We start from the raw sequence: 11,784 nt of genomic DNA, 5'->3' as shown, positions 1-11,784 counted from the left end.
CCCATCTCGGGGTGGGAGGAAGGAAACTTCTCTGGCAGGAGAGAAGGAAGGTCCCAGACCTCCTGCACGCCCCCCCTTCGCCCCCCAGTCCCCCGCCGTTCTTTCCTACCTCCCTTTGTTGTCGGTTGAATGATTTAAGGTCTTGACACCTTTGCTGGTGAGGGTCTGGACGGACAAACTGCCCGGGTGGGAGAGAGTTCTCTCTTTCCCTGCCAGTCAGCCAGGCTCTCGGGTCTTGACTGGTGGTAGGGCTGATGTGATGACTCGTTTCGGTAACTATTGCCAAAGCTTTTACCTCTGTCCCAATAGATCACCGATTAAGCAAAGTCAGGCCTGAAGTGAAGGAAATCTTGTGAGCCCTTGACTTCACCTTCCCAGCATTTCGGCTCCTGCGGGCCACATGGCATCCTAATCTCCTGCCAGGGGGTCCTCTTTCTTACCTCTGTGGGCTACCAGCTATTTTTTCCTGCTGGATAGATTATCACTTTTGGGTCAGCTCATCATTCAGATGTTGGAAGGGGGAGTAGTGTTATGCTGCATAAATTTTCTATAACTATTGGTGATATAATTTGTTGGTGCTTCACTGTTCTTGTTCCATTTATTTATTTATTTATTTTAACCTTCTTAGAAACTTGCTGTAGGGGGAAAACAGTCTGGAAAACAGAATTTCTGCAGATGGTTACAAATGAAGAAAGGTTAATGTAGTGCTGAAAAAACTTGACTGACCATCATTCTTTTCTGTATTTTATGTTAGTTTTCATTCCTACTTTCTTCCTTTCCTTTATTCTTTCTTCCTCACTCCCTCCCTTCCTTAATTTCCATGGCCTGCCTTGATTTTTAACTTTGATGAAGTACAATTAATTTATTTTTTCTTTTGTTGCTCTGCTTTTGATATCAAATCTAAAAGCCATGAAGATTTATGCCTATGTTTTCTTCTAATAGTTGTATAGTTTTAGCTCTTACATTTCCATCTTTGACTCACTTTAAGTTAATTTTTGTATATGGTGTGTGGTAGGGGTCTAACTTAATTTTTTTGCATATGGACATCCACTTCTCCCAGCACCATTTGTTGAAAAGAGTATTTTTTTCCCCTTTGAATGCTGTTGGTGCCTGTGTTGAAAATAAACTGACTGTAAATGTGAGGGTTTATTTCTAGACTCAGTTCTACTCCACTGATCTGTATGTCTATCCTTACGCTAGTATCATACTCTCCTCTTTATTAGCTATGTACATGGTAAGTTTTGAGATCGGGAAGTGTGAGTCCTCCCACTTTTCTTTTTTGAGACTGTTCTGGCTATTCTGGGTTCCTTGAATTTCCATATGAAATTTAAGATCAGCTTCTCAATTTCTGTTGCCTTGGTTTTAAAAGAGATATAAGGGTCTTGAAGTGGGCAACAGTCTCTAGGTACCAGACTCTTGATTTTCCTCTTCCAAACCCGCTTTCGCTTAGTCTCACCTGTCTCAGTTAATGGCAACTTCACTCTTCCAGGTGCTCAGGCTAAAAACCCCAGGGTCACCCCTGATTCTTTTCTTTCTCTCACACTCCACATCTAGTCCCTCAGCAAATCTCATTGGTTCTATTTTGAGTCTATACCTAGGATAGGAAATTTCCACAGTTTCCACTGCTTCCACCAAGTTCCTTTCACTTCTGTCGTCTGGATTACTCAAAAGCCTCCTACAGGGCCACTCTGCTTCCACCCTCACCACTCTACAGTCTGTTCTCAATGCAGCAGCCAGAGTCAATTATGTCTCTCACTCCGGTGCTCAAAGCTCTCCAGTGGCTTTTTATCTCAGAAGGAAACCAAAGTCCTTGCTGTGGCCTGCAGTCCCGTTACATGGTGTGGGGGGCTTCATCTTCTATTACTCCCCTCTTTTCACACTCTGCTTCAGCCACACCTCAGGACCTTTGTATTTGCTGTTTCCTCTGCCTGGAATGTTCTTCCTTCAAAAGTCTGCACAGCTTACTCACTCATTTCTTTCAGATCAAAAGTCATTTCTTTAGAGATGCCTTCTTGTACCACCCCGTCTAAAATAGCATCCTTCACCCCCCACCCCCGCCCTGCCCCATCATTTTCTTCCCCTTTCCCTTGCCTTATTTTTCTTTCGAGTATTTATAGCACTTACTGTCATCACACACACACACACACACACACACACAGATTTTGTACACAACATCTATCTCCCATTGTTGGAATACAAGCTCCATGAAGGTCAGGAATTTGTCTTGTTCACTGTGGTGGGCATAGCACCTAGAATGGTTTCTGGCACATACTAAGCCCTAAAAAATCATGTTGAGTGAATGAAAAGGGAATGAGAGGCTGAGAAATGGGGATCACTCTGCTATTTCTTTCTCACTCTTCTTCCCACTTTATCCGAGAAGCAATGTCCATAGCTACACCGCAACTCCTAAATCTCTCCTCTCCTCTCCTCCTATTTTCCTCAAGATAATGGCCTTACCCTCCTCGGAAAGGGAAAGGTCAAACAAGCAGAAAGGTGAGGACTTTGGGTCCTTCCCACCGTGGCAGTGGGGAGCCCTCTTCTCCGTAGCCTGGGCAGACTGGGTGGGGGCATTCAGCATCTGTCTCCAGTGATTCGGTCTCTTGTGCTGATCTAGGGAGAGAGTGAAATCCCTTGGAAATTTGAGAAAATGGAATTTCATTTCCTAATGAATATTTTGCAGTACAGTGAATTTAATCTTTTTCTGACTTCTAACTGAAATGGCCAATTCTGAGACTCATTTTGGCCTTTAATGACGTAACGACTTTAGACTGTCAACTGAGTATGTGTACGTGGCCTCATGTCCATGAGTAGATTGTAATATCCTGGAGGCAGAGCACTGGCTTTAGCTCCTTTGTGAGTCCTATACTGCAAGCTATCATAGACAAAAAAGAAGTGTTTAATAAACTCTTGCTGAATGTACCCATAAGTTAATGAATAAACTTGGATTTGTTTTCCTCATTAGAAACCTCTAGTCCATATATTTAATTCTTCTTAATGTATAGATATAAGTATCTTGTCTTAGTCTACCTCATCCTGCTGCTCCTGTGAGATCAATATAGGCCACAGTTGAGAGGGGTTTCCTGCGGACCTCTCTCAGTGAGAATTGAATTAACTGGCCCAGACAGCATAGTAATCAATCTTTATTTAAAAATTAAATTAAAAATTAATTTTTAAAAAAATTAAAAATTATTTTAAAAACTGAACTAGCCTATTGTTATTTAAACTTACCTTGGAATGTGCCCTGTGTATATCTTCACTACAAACTATGAAAAAGGATTATTTTTACGTACATGGAATATATATATATATATATATATATATTTTTTTTTTTTTTTTTCCCCTCTGATAAATTAGGATAGGCTTGATACCACCTGAAAAACAAAACAGGGCTCACATATTTAAAGTGTGAGCCCGTAATTAACTGGATGGGTGGGAGAATCCCTCTCACATTGTGTATGTATATCAAATCACCATGATATACACTTTAAATAATCTTACAATTTTATATGTCAATTATGCCTCAATAAAGCTGGCTCACAATAAAAAAAAAAAAAAAAAATGTGAGCCCCTAGGCAGCAAGATTGTCTTGCCATTGTTCGAACAAGATTGCCTTCTGAAGAGAGGAATTTTTCCCTTTCACTGCCTTCGCTTTTTATGCTGTGTGCAGGTTTTGCTTGGATCATATTTATTCCTCTGCCTCTTGGTCAGGAAGTTCCAGTTTATGGTCTGGTTTCCCTTAAGCTGATTATCTTGGGAGCAGACATGAGCACTGAGTTGGAGGAAGAGATAAAGGGTTTGTAATTAACTTTATGTCCAGAGGGTGAGAGGTGTGGAGCTGTGAGCATGCAGCTTGTTTAGGCCTCCTGTCTGGCCGTGCAGTACACCACATTCTTTTTCTTGTATGATTGAGGTCTACTAACACTCATATTTCACTTACTGTTAAATAAAACTTGATGCCTCACTTACTCAAAAGAAATGTTGAAAGTTGTTCTTCCTTGCCTGTTTTTGTTTTGTTTTTTGCCTCTGTGTATGTTACCCATGAGAAGGCCTCCCATTTAGTGCCTCAGCCACGCTTGGAACCACCCACAAATATGAAATCAGACTTCTGAGTCTTGAAATTGAACTTTTAACATGGGGTCAGAGGTAGGGTGCCAGATTTAGCAAATTGGAAAAAAATAAAAAAGAAATTTGCATTTTGGATGACCAACAACTAATATTTTACTATAAGTATGTCCCATGCAATATTTGGGACGTACTTATGCTAAAAAATTAGTTGTTTTTATGAAAGGCAAAATCAACTGCTGTCTTGGATCTAATCTGGTAACCCTGGTTTGGTAAACCTAGGTTTATGCACAGGGAATGCATTGATCATGATAATGTCCAAAGAACGACTGAGCTGTGGCTCACTTTGGTGATTGCACATGTGTCCATCTTAAGGAAGGAGAGGGCTTGTAAACTCAAGGAGTATTAGAACTAGAAGGAAGTAGAAGATTGTCTTACTCTAGTGTTTGGTAGTTAAGGAAATTTTTATCCAGAGATGTTAAGTCATTTTCTAAGATCACACAGTTAGTAGCAGAGCCAGAACCGGAACTCTGGGTCCAGTGGTTGGTCTGCTACATAATGTCTTCCCTGAAGAGATCATGTGTAAGTTGCTTATGTGTTCGTGCTGACCTTTAATCACTTCTTTTGCCACCCTCCCATGATTGCTCCATTATCCTGCCGTCCTTCCAGTCTCTAGATCCGTTATGTGGCAGGCAAAGCCATCCTCATGGATACCCTTGTCTTTTCTCTGAGAACCACAGGACTGTTTTAAGCCACCATTGGTTGTATTCCTGTGGTGATGCCAGAAAGCCAGAAAGCCTGTCTTTCCATGTGTTTTTATTCCTTTTAAGGTCTGGTTAATATTTTTGTCACCTTTGAGTGTTCATTGTAAGATGCTTTGATTTAGGAGGACTTGCTGAGAATAATTCCACAGCCAGCAAGTACTGTCTCACTGTAAGTCACTTGCTTTGTGTGGCCTATTCCTTTGATACTGCGTATCCTTTTGTATTTTGGTAGAATAAATATGGAAGCTACATGGTAAGGACCAACGCAGTAGATAGGTATATGTGACTTCCTCTTTAGAGATGTGTCCTCTTAAAACACTGGGTTATTTTCTTACTGTTCTAAAGTTATTTGTACTTATTTGAGAAAGCAGTCTTGAAAACGAATATGCTTCCTCTGACTGCCACGAGAATACCATATTTCAGAGCCACTAATCCTGTTTTTTCATAGCTTTGTTGATTAATTCATATAAAGCCTTACCAGCTGCCAGGTCAAAGCATAACAATAAAATCAGTTGCCAAGAGACTGAAAAATCTGTTCGTTCTTATTAACTGCTGCTCATCTATCTTGCTCTGATCCCACCACATGGGCAGCTGGTCAAGTCTTATTTGAGTATGGCTGGTTACTTCTCTCCTGTATGTTTGTATCATTTGCAGCAAAGACGGGGTCTCAATGAGCTAATAAAACTTATGGTAAGGTATTGTTTAAATTCTTGCTGTACTAGCCCTAATACGGGAAGGAATGAGACATACACCTGAGAATTTTAAAATATAATCCATGGTTGTGGTCGGGATTTCTTTGTTCCCTGCAATGTGTGAATCATTTTCATAATGAATCTCACCACTGCCAGGGAGCAACCCCAGGCATGAGTAAAAAGGTCCAGCAGCCCTTGAAAAGATAAGGCATCGTCCTTCTAGTCAGATACTGGAGACCAAATGTGGCCAAACAAGCTGCCGGCTGTTCCAGGCTGGGCTTCCTTCGTCAGGGACAAGGTCAATTCTCCATTGCCTCCACTCTGCTTAGGCACAGAGGGCCGTGAAGTGGGTTGTGGTATTTCCTCAGGGAGTGACTCATCCCTGTGTTCCACAGCTCCTGCTGGAATGTGGAGGAACCAACACAGGCAGGAATTAGTGGATTGGTTTTTAGTTTCTAACACTGCCAATAATTAACTAAGTGATATTACACCAGCGTTCTCAATTGGGCTGGTTCCGACTCCCTCCTCCCGCAGAGGGCACCGGGCAATGTCTAGAGACATGTCTGGTTGTCACACCGGGGGAACTATTGCTGGCATTTAGTGGGTAGAGACCAGGGGTGCCTCTAAACATCCCACAATGTACAGGACAGCCCCTCATGGCCAAGGGTCAGTCCTGCCCACCGTGTCAGTAGGGCCAAGGCTGAGAAACCCTGCGTTAGACACATCATTGAACCTCTCTGGTGTGCGGTTTCCTGAGTTCCACATTCTCTCCATCATATAAAGTTAACTAAGCCTAACTTCACCACTCTTGCCTTTCTAACCTCTCCCTCACCCCAATTCTAAGTCATTAAATGTGAAGTAGGGCCCAGGCATCTATATGTGTATATCGTTTTTAATCCCCACCAGGGATGCTGATGGGCAGTTGGGACTGAGAACCCTGCCCTCAGGGACCATGGAGTGAGGTCCTCACCAAGGTGCCAGGGTGGACCATCCGAGGGAGTGGATGCTGTGGGGAGAGCCTGCCAGCAGGAAGTGAGAGCCGGGCGGCAGGGCCTGGCTGCCGTGTGATTCAGCGCAGGTGGAAGGCTGCCAGAAGGGCCGCAGGGAGTGCTGTGACTGAAGGCTTGGCCCCTGAATGCCTCAGAGATGGGGACCTCAGCCCCTCGGCCTGACGAGTTCTCAGCTGCCCGGGAGTGTGTGCTCCACAGATTGCCAGCTGGCCACCTACCCTTGTGCCAGAGGTGCCACAGGCCTCAGAGTTTCCCAAGGAAATAGTAGGACTGGCCAGTGTCTTCATGAACACCCCATTTCCTGCTTAGCTAGAGCCTCTCTGGGAGATTAAAAGTCAACAGCAAAAACCCCAACCCTGAGTCAGCAGCCCATTTTGCCACCCAGATAAGGAAACCTCACTTGTTACACTTACGGCATCGTGTAATTTAAGGGCTGGTAGGCACCTTAGAAACAAGGGAGCCCAGCCTCCCCTCCACCTCAGAGGTTCAGAGCAGTCCCCAAGGTCACGTGACAAATTGATGGCAGAGATGGTTCTAGAAGACAGGTCTGCTGGTTCTTTCTATGCCCCTGTGCTAATGTTTCTTAATTGTAACCAGCAGTGTCTCTTCCTTGAACTCTTCTAAAATATCACAGGAATTGAAGCAAGTATATTAATGATTTTCCCCTATGTTAAAGCAGTCCAGAAATATCTGATTGTCTGCTATGGCTGTGTGCCAGCTGCCGGTTAAAGGCCACCATCATTTTTTTGCCTGTACTGTTGCTTTTCTTCTTCTTTTTTTTTTTTTTTGACCACACTATGCAGCATGTGGGATCTTAGTTCCCCGGCTCGGGGTCAAACCTGCACCCCCTGCTGTGGAAGCGTGGAGTCTTAACCACTGGACCACCAGGGAAGTCCCTGCTGCTTTTCTGGTGCCGTTCTTTGCCACCTATAACCCACTCCTCACACAAAGCCAGTGATCTTTAAAAAATGTAAATCAGCTCATATCCTTCTTCTGTTTAAAATTCCTCAGTTGCTTCCCATTGCAGTTGGTGTAAGACCCAAATGTTCTAACCGTGGTCTGGAAGAGTCTCCGTGTTCTGAGCCCTGTTGACCTCCTTGACCTCAGTTCATCCCTGTGCCCCCGTCTTTCAGCCTCATCTACTTCCTTTCTCTTCCTTAAAAATGCCAAGTTCTTTCCTTCCTCAGAGCCTTTACACTTGCCTATAATTCTTTCCTCTAGATCCTCGCCTGGCTGGTCCCTTGCAGCAGAGTAATCCCTGCTCACTCTGTTGAAAGTAGTCTCTACCCTATTATTACACTATTGTCTTCACAGGACTTAGTACTATTTGAAATTATTTTACCTCTGTGTTCACTTATTACTGTCTGTGTCTTCCTGCTGAATTGTTCTCTCTGGGAGAGCAGGGAGTTTTTCTGTTTTGTGAACTCTCTATGCTTAGCACCTAGAATAATGCCTGGCGCATGGTAGACGCTAAGGTAATAAATGAATGATAGAGTAACTAGGGACTTGGTGTTAGAGAAGATTGCTTGACAGATTGTCCTATGTAATTCCTATTTTTTCCTACACTGGACTTTATTTATTTATTTTTTAAACCTGTTTCTTTTTTTAAAAATTAATTAATTAATTAATTAATTTTTGACTGCGTTGGGTCTTCGTTGCTGTGTGCGGGCTTTCTCTAGTTGTGGCGAGCGGGGGCTACTCTTCCTTGCAGTGCGCGGGCTTCTCATTGTGGTGGCTTCTCGTTGCAGAGTACGGGCTCTAGGTGCGCAGGCTTCAGTAGTTGTGGCACGTGGGCTCGGTAGTTGTGGCTCACAGGCTCTAGAGCGCAGGCTCAGTAGTGTGGTGCACGGGCTTAGTTGCTCCGCAGCATGTGGGATCTTCCCGGACCACGGCTCGAACCCGTGTTCCCGCATTGGCAGGACTCTTAACCACTGCGCCACCAGGGAAGTCCTGGACTTTATTTTTTGAACTAAAACTGGAATGCCAGTTTGATACATGAGAAAAGCACAACTGTTAAGCAGACTAGATTCCTTTCTTTGAAGACGAGTGTACTCACTTCCTCTGGTAAAAACTGTGGGAAGCAAATATAAAAGGACAAGGGTACTTGGTAAGCACAGACTCAGACACAGGGACTTAGAAATCAAACAGGTCCAAGAGCTTTAGTGCTGGATGGGGCCTGAAAGATCACCATGGGAATGGTTCCTCAAAACTGGCTGCCCATGAAAATCACACAGGGAACTTTTATTTAAAACATACTCACACGGGGACTTTCCTGGCGGTCCAGTGGCTAAGACTCTACGCTCCCAATGCAGGGGACCTGGGTTTGATCCCTGGTCAGGGAACTAGATCCCACATGCCGCAACTAAATATCCCACACGCGGCAACAAAGATCCCGTGTGCCACAACTAAGACCCGGTGCAGCCAAATAAATATTAAAACAAACAAACAAAAACCTAAAAAAAATACACACGCAAAACCACACGTTTTTCAGTCTCTCCTTTGGAGATTTTAATTTGCTATTCTTGGCTTTAAGGCTGGGGAATCCATGTTTTATCTAAAATGCTGCTGTAGTGATGGATGGTGCACAGCCAGGTTTGGGAACCAGTGACTGAGCCCACTTCTGTTCCCAGGTGAATACACTGAGAGGTTCAAAGAGATCCCCTGTCTCACTCAGGGGCACCCACCTGGGGAGCTGGGAGATGGCACTCAAATCTCCCAGCCTTCTCTCTGCGCCTTTCGAAAAATGTAGTGAGAAAGAGTCTCAGGGACAGAGGTGGCACAGCCTTGGAAGTTGTGGGTTTATTACTTTTTTCTTTATTGACATGTAACTAACCAGTCTGGTGTCAAACAGGAAATGCATCTAGCATTGTTTTACTTTTTTATTACAAACTATCAGAACAATCTGATTTTAGTGGAGCGATGATCAAAGTGTGGTTCTGAGACCAGCAACACCAGCACCATCCGGGAACTTGTTAGAAATGCAGATTCTCAGCCCCGGCCCAGAACTACTGATTCTGGAACTCTGGAGATGGCCCAGCAGTCTGTATTTTCAAGCCATCCAGATGATTCTGATGCCCACTCAAGCTTGAGAACCACCATCACAGGTACTTTTTACAACCCAACCATTGGTTAAAGAAGCTGGCCTCGGCCTTTTTGTTGGTGACTCATTAACATGCAGAACTTAAGCTAGCCATCTGCTTTCCTTGGTGAAGTTTGTTCAAAATAGGGCCTTTTGTTATAAATCTTCATTAGACTGCTACACAAGAAGAAAGCGGGGGATGGGTTAATACTTGCTGAACACCTGCTGTGTGTGAGGCTCTGTGCTGGAAGCTCTTACCTGTTGTCTCATTTAATTCTCACAACCATCCTGCTAGGTAGGTATTATTATCCCTATTTTACAGATTTGGAGTCTGAGGTTGGTGGAGGTTAAACGTGGTCTTTCCTCTGGGTTATTTGCCCAGCGATGGTTGTGCATTTTGCTGTCTGTTGTCTCCATACAGCAGCTGCTCTCAAACCTTTTTATGCACAATCAGGAGTTTTCTGGGAATCTTGTTATAAATGCAAATTCCCTAGCCATCCTCTCCGAGATCCTCATTCAGGGGCCTGGGTGGATTTTCTTCAGGTGCTCCAGGTGACTCTGCTGCCAGTGGGCATCAGGCCATACTTGGAGAAGTTCTCTCCTGGATCCAATCACTTTTGCCTCAGTAGTTGGACCAGATGTCTCTCAAGGCTCCTCGGAGGTTCTGTGGTTCGCCAGTGTTTTGCTCACAGGCCTTGGGCACTGGGTGGGGACTCTGGCAGAAGAAATATGAGCATGGGAGGTGGGAGCTTGGGAGCCTGGACAGAGAAGTCTCTTACATGCCTGGTGGTTCATGCTCTCTGCTGCCTCTTAGAGTGCCCAGGCCATGTTTTGGCTTTGAGTAACTTGTGACCCTTTCAGTTATCTACCCCAAATTGTGCAACTTTTCTTATAGCAACTTCGCCCTTGTGTTGGTGGACTGCCCTGATGTGAGCAATTTCCTTCAGCTTTTGAGGTCAGAATGGCATTTCATCTGTTTGATGATAAGATCCCTTATTTTTCAGGCATAGAATGGACATATTTAGTGAATGCATTGTTAATCCATTAGGAGACAATGATTTGGTGCCATTATGAAGGAAAAAAGTGAGATGCAAATTAAAAAAAGAATTTCAGGTATGATGTCTGATGTCCTTCTTTGTGAGTTGGAATGCTGATTTCTGTCCAGAAGTTTAGAAGCAACTACTAACATAAATACCCCAGGGCTTCTGTAGTAGAAAAGACGCATGTATCCAAAGCTGGTGGAAACCTCTCAGGCCTTTGCCCAGTGGAGAAGTCAACATTGTTGAAATATTACATTTCTTTAATAAGTCTTAGTCACTGAAACAAATTGTGTAGGAAAAGGGTGGAAGGAAATTCATGAAAGCAAACATTTCAGCTTCCTGGAATCCATTGTATAAAAGGTAAATTATTTTTCCAGTAAGAAAATAACCAAGGTACAGGTTAAGTTTCTAAGGATAATTTGTTTTGCCACTGATCAGAGTTGGTAATAACAATAGGTAACTGAGTCCAGTAGCTAGAGCTATCATTTATTGAGAGCTTACTATGTGTCAGGAATTATATGAACATTCTCTCACTTCATCCTCAATAGACTTTCAAAGTAAATATTATCCTTCATTTTACAGCTGATGAAACAGGCTCAAAAGGATTAAGTAATTTAACCAGTGCTGGGACTGGGGTTTCCAGGTATGCTGGACTTTCAGTGCTAAAACGCAGTCCCAGGTAAACTGGGATGGTTGGTTTCCCTGAGTGTCACCCAGCGCACTGACCTACAGTTGATAGTTAGAAAGTAAGCCCAAAGGGTTCTGAATTGTCAGATAGATGATTTGTATATGGAAATGTGCAGATTTGCCCCACAGAGAGACCTTCAGAACATTTTGTGGTGCCCATTTTTCTCCATTTTATACATAATTCTAATCTTGGTTATTTGGTTTCCGTGTGCCTTGTCAATTAGAAGCTGCACATTGGCGGGGGAAGGGGTCACCCTAGAAAGGCACGCTGATTATTGTGGTGAGGGACAGCTGGCTAACTGACAGAGAAGGTGAGGGCAGGGAGAATGAAATATAAACTAATAAAAGACAAAATCAATACAGTGTCAGGAGGCTTTTACTACAGGGGCAAACATACCTTAATAAGAATAACTACTATTGAACATTTACTATGTGCCAAACACTGTTTTA

At 43.5% G+C, this 11,784-nt stretch overlaps 1 protein-coding gene and 1 long non-coding RNA gene across 4 annotated transcripts in view; one reads left to right on the top strand and one right to left on the bottom strand.

Annotated features, from left to right (window-relative positions):
- Positions 1-11,784, bottom strand: part of LOC309626870 — a 604,516-nt gene that overhangs the window by 59,685 nt on the left and 533,047 nt on the right. The window lies entirely within an intron of this gene.
- Positions 1-11,784, top strand: part of RAB27A (RAB27A, member RAS oncogene family) — a 70,737-nt gene that overhangs the window by 482 nt on the left and 58,471 nt on the right. Inside the window, exon 1 of one of the 3 annotated variants that reach the window (XM_082388192.1) lies at positions 9,425-9,632. The exons of the other annotated variants lie outside the window; for them this stretch is intronic. The gene's annotated coding sequence lies outside the window, so the exon portion shown is untranslated. Of the gene's footprint in view, positions 1-9,424; positions 9,633-11,784 lie in introns of those variants that run through there. 3 annotated transcript variants of the gene reach the window in all.

This window comes from Balaenoptera borealis (genome assembly GCF_965194805.1).
Source record: "Balaenoptera borealis genome assembly, chromosome: 3".
Taxonomy (NCBI): domain Eukaryota; kingdom Metazoa; phylum Chordata; class Mammalia; order Artiodactyla; family Balaenopteridae; genus Balaenoptera; species Balaenoptera borealis.
The sequence above is the reverse complement of the archived record's forward strand: the minus strand, read 5'-3'. Positions and strand labels throughout refer to the sequence as shown.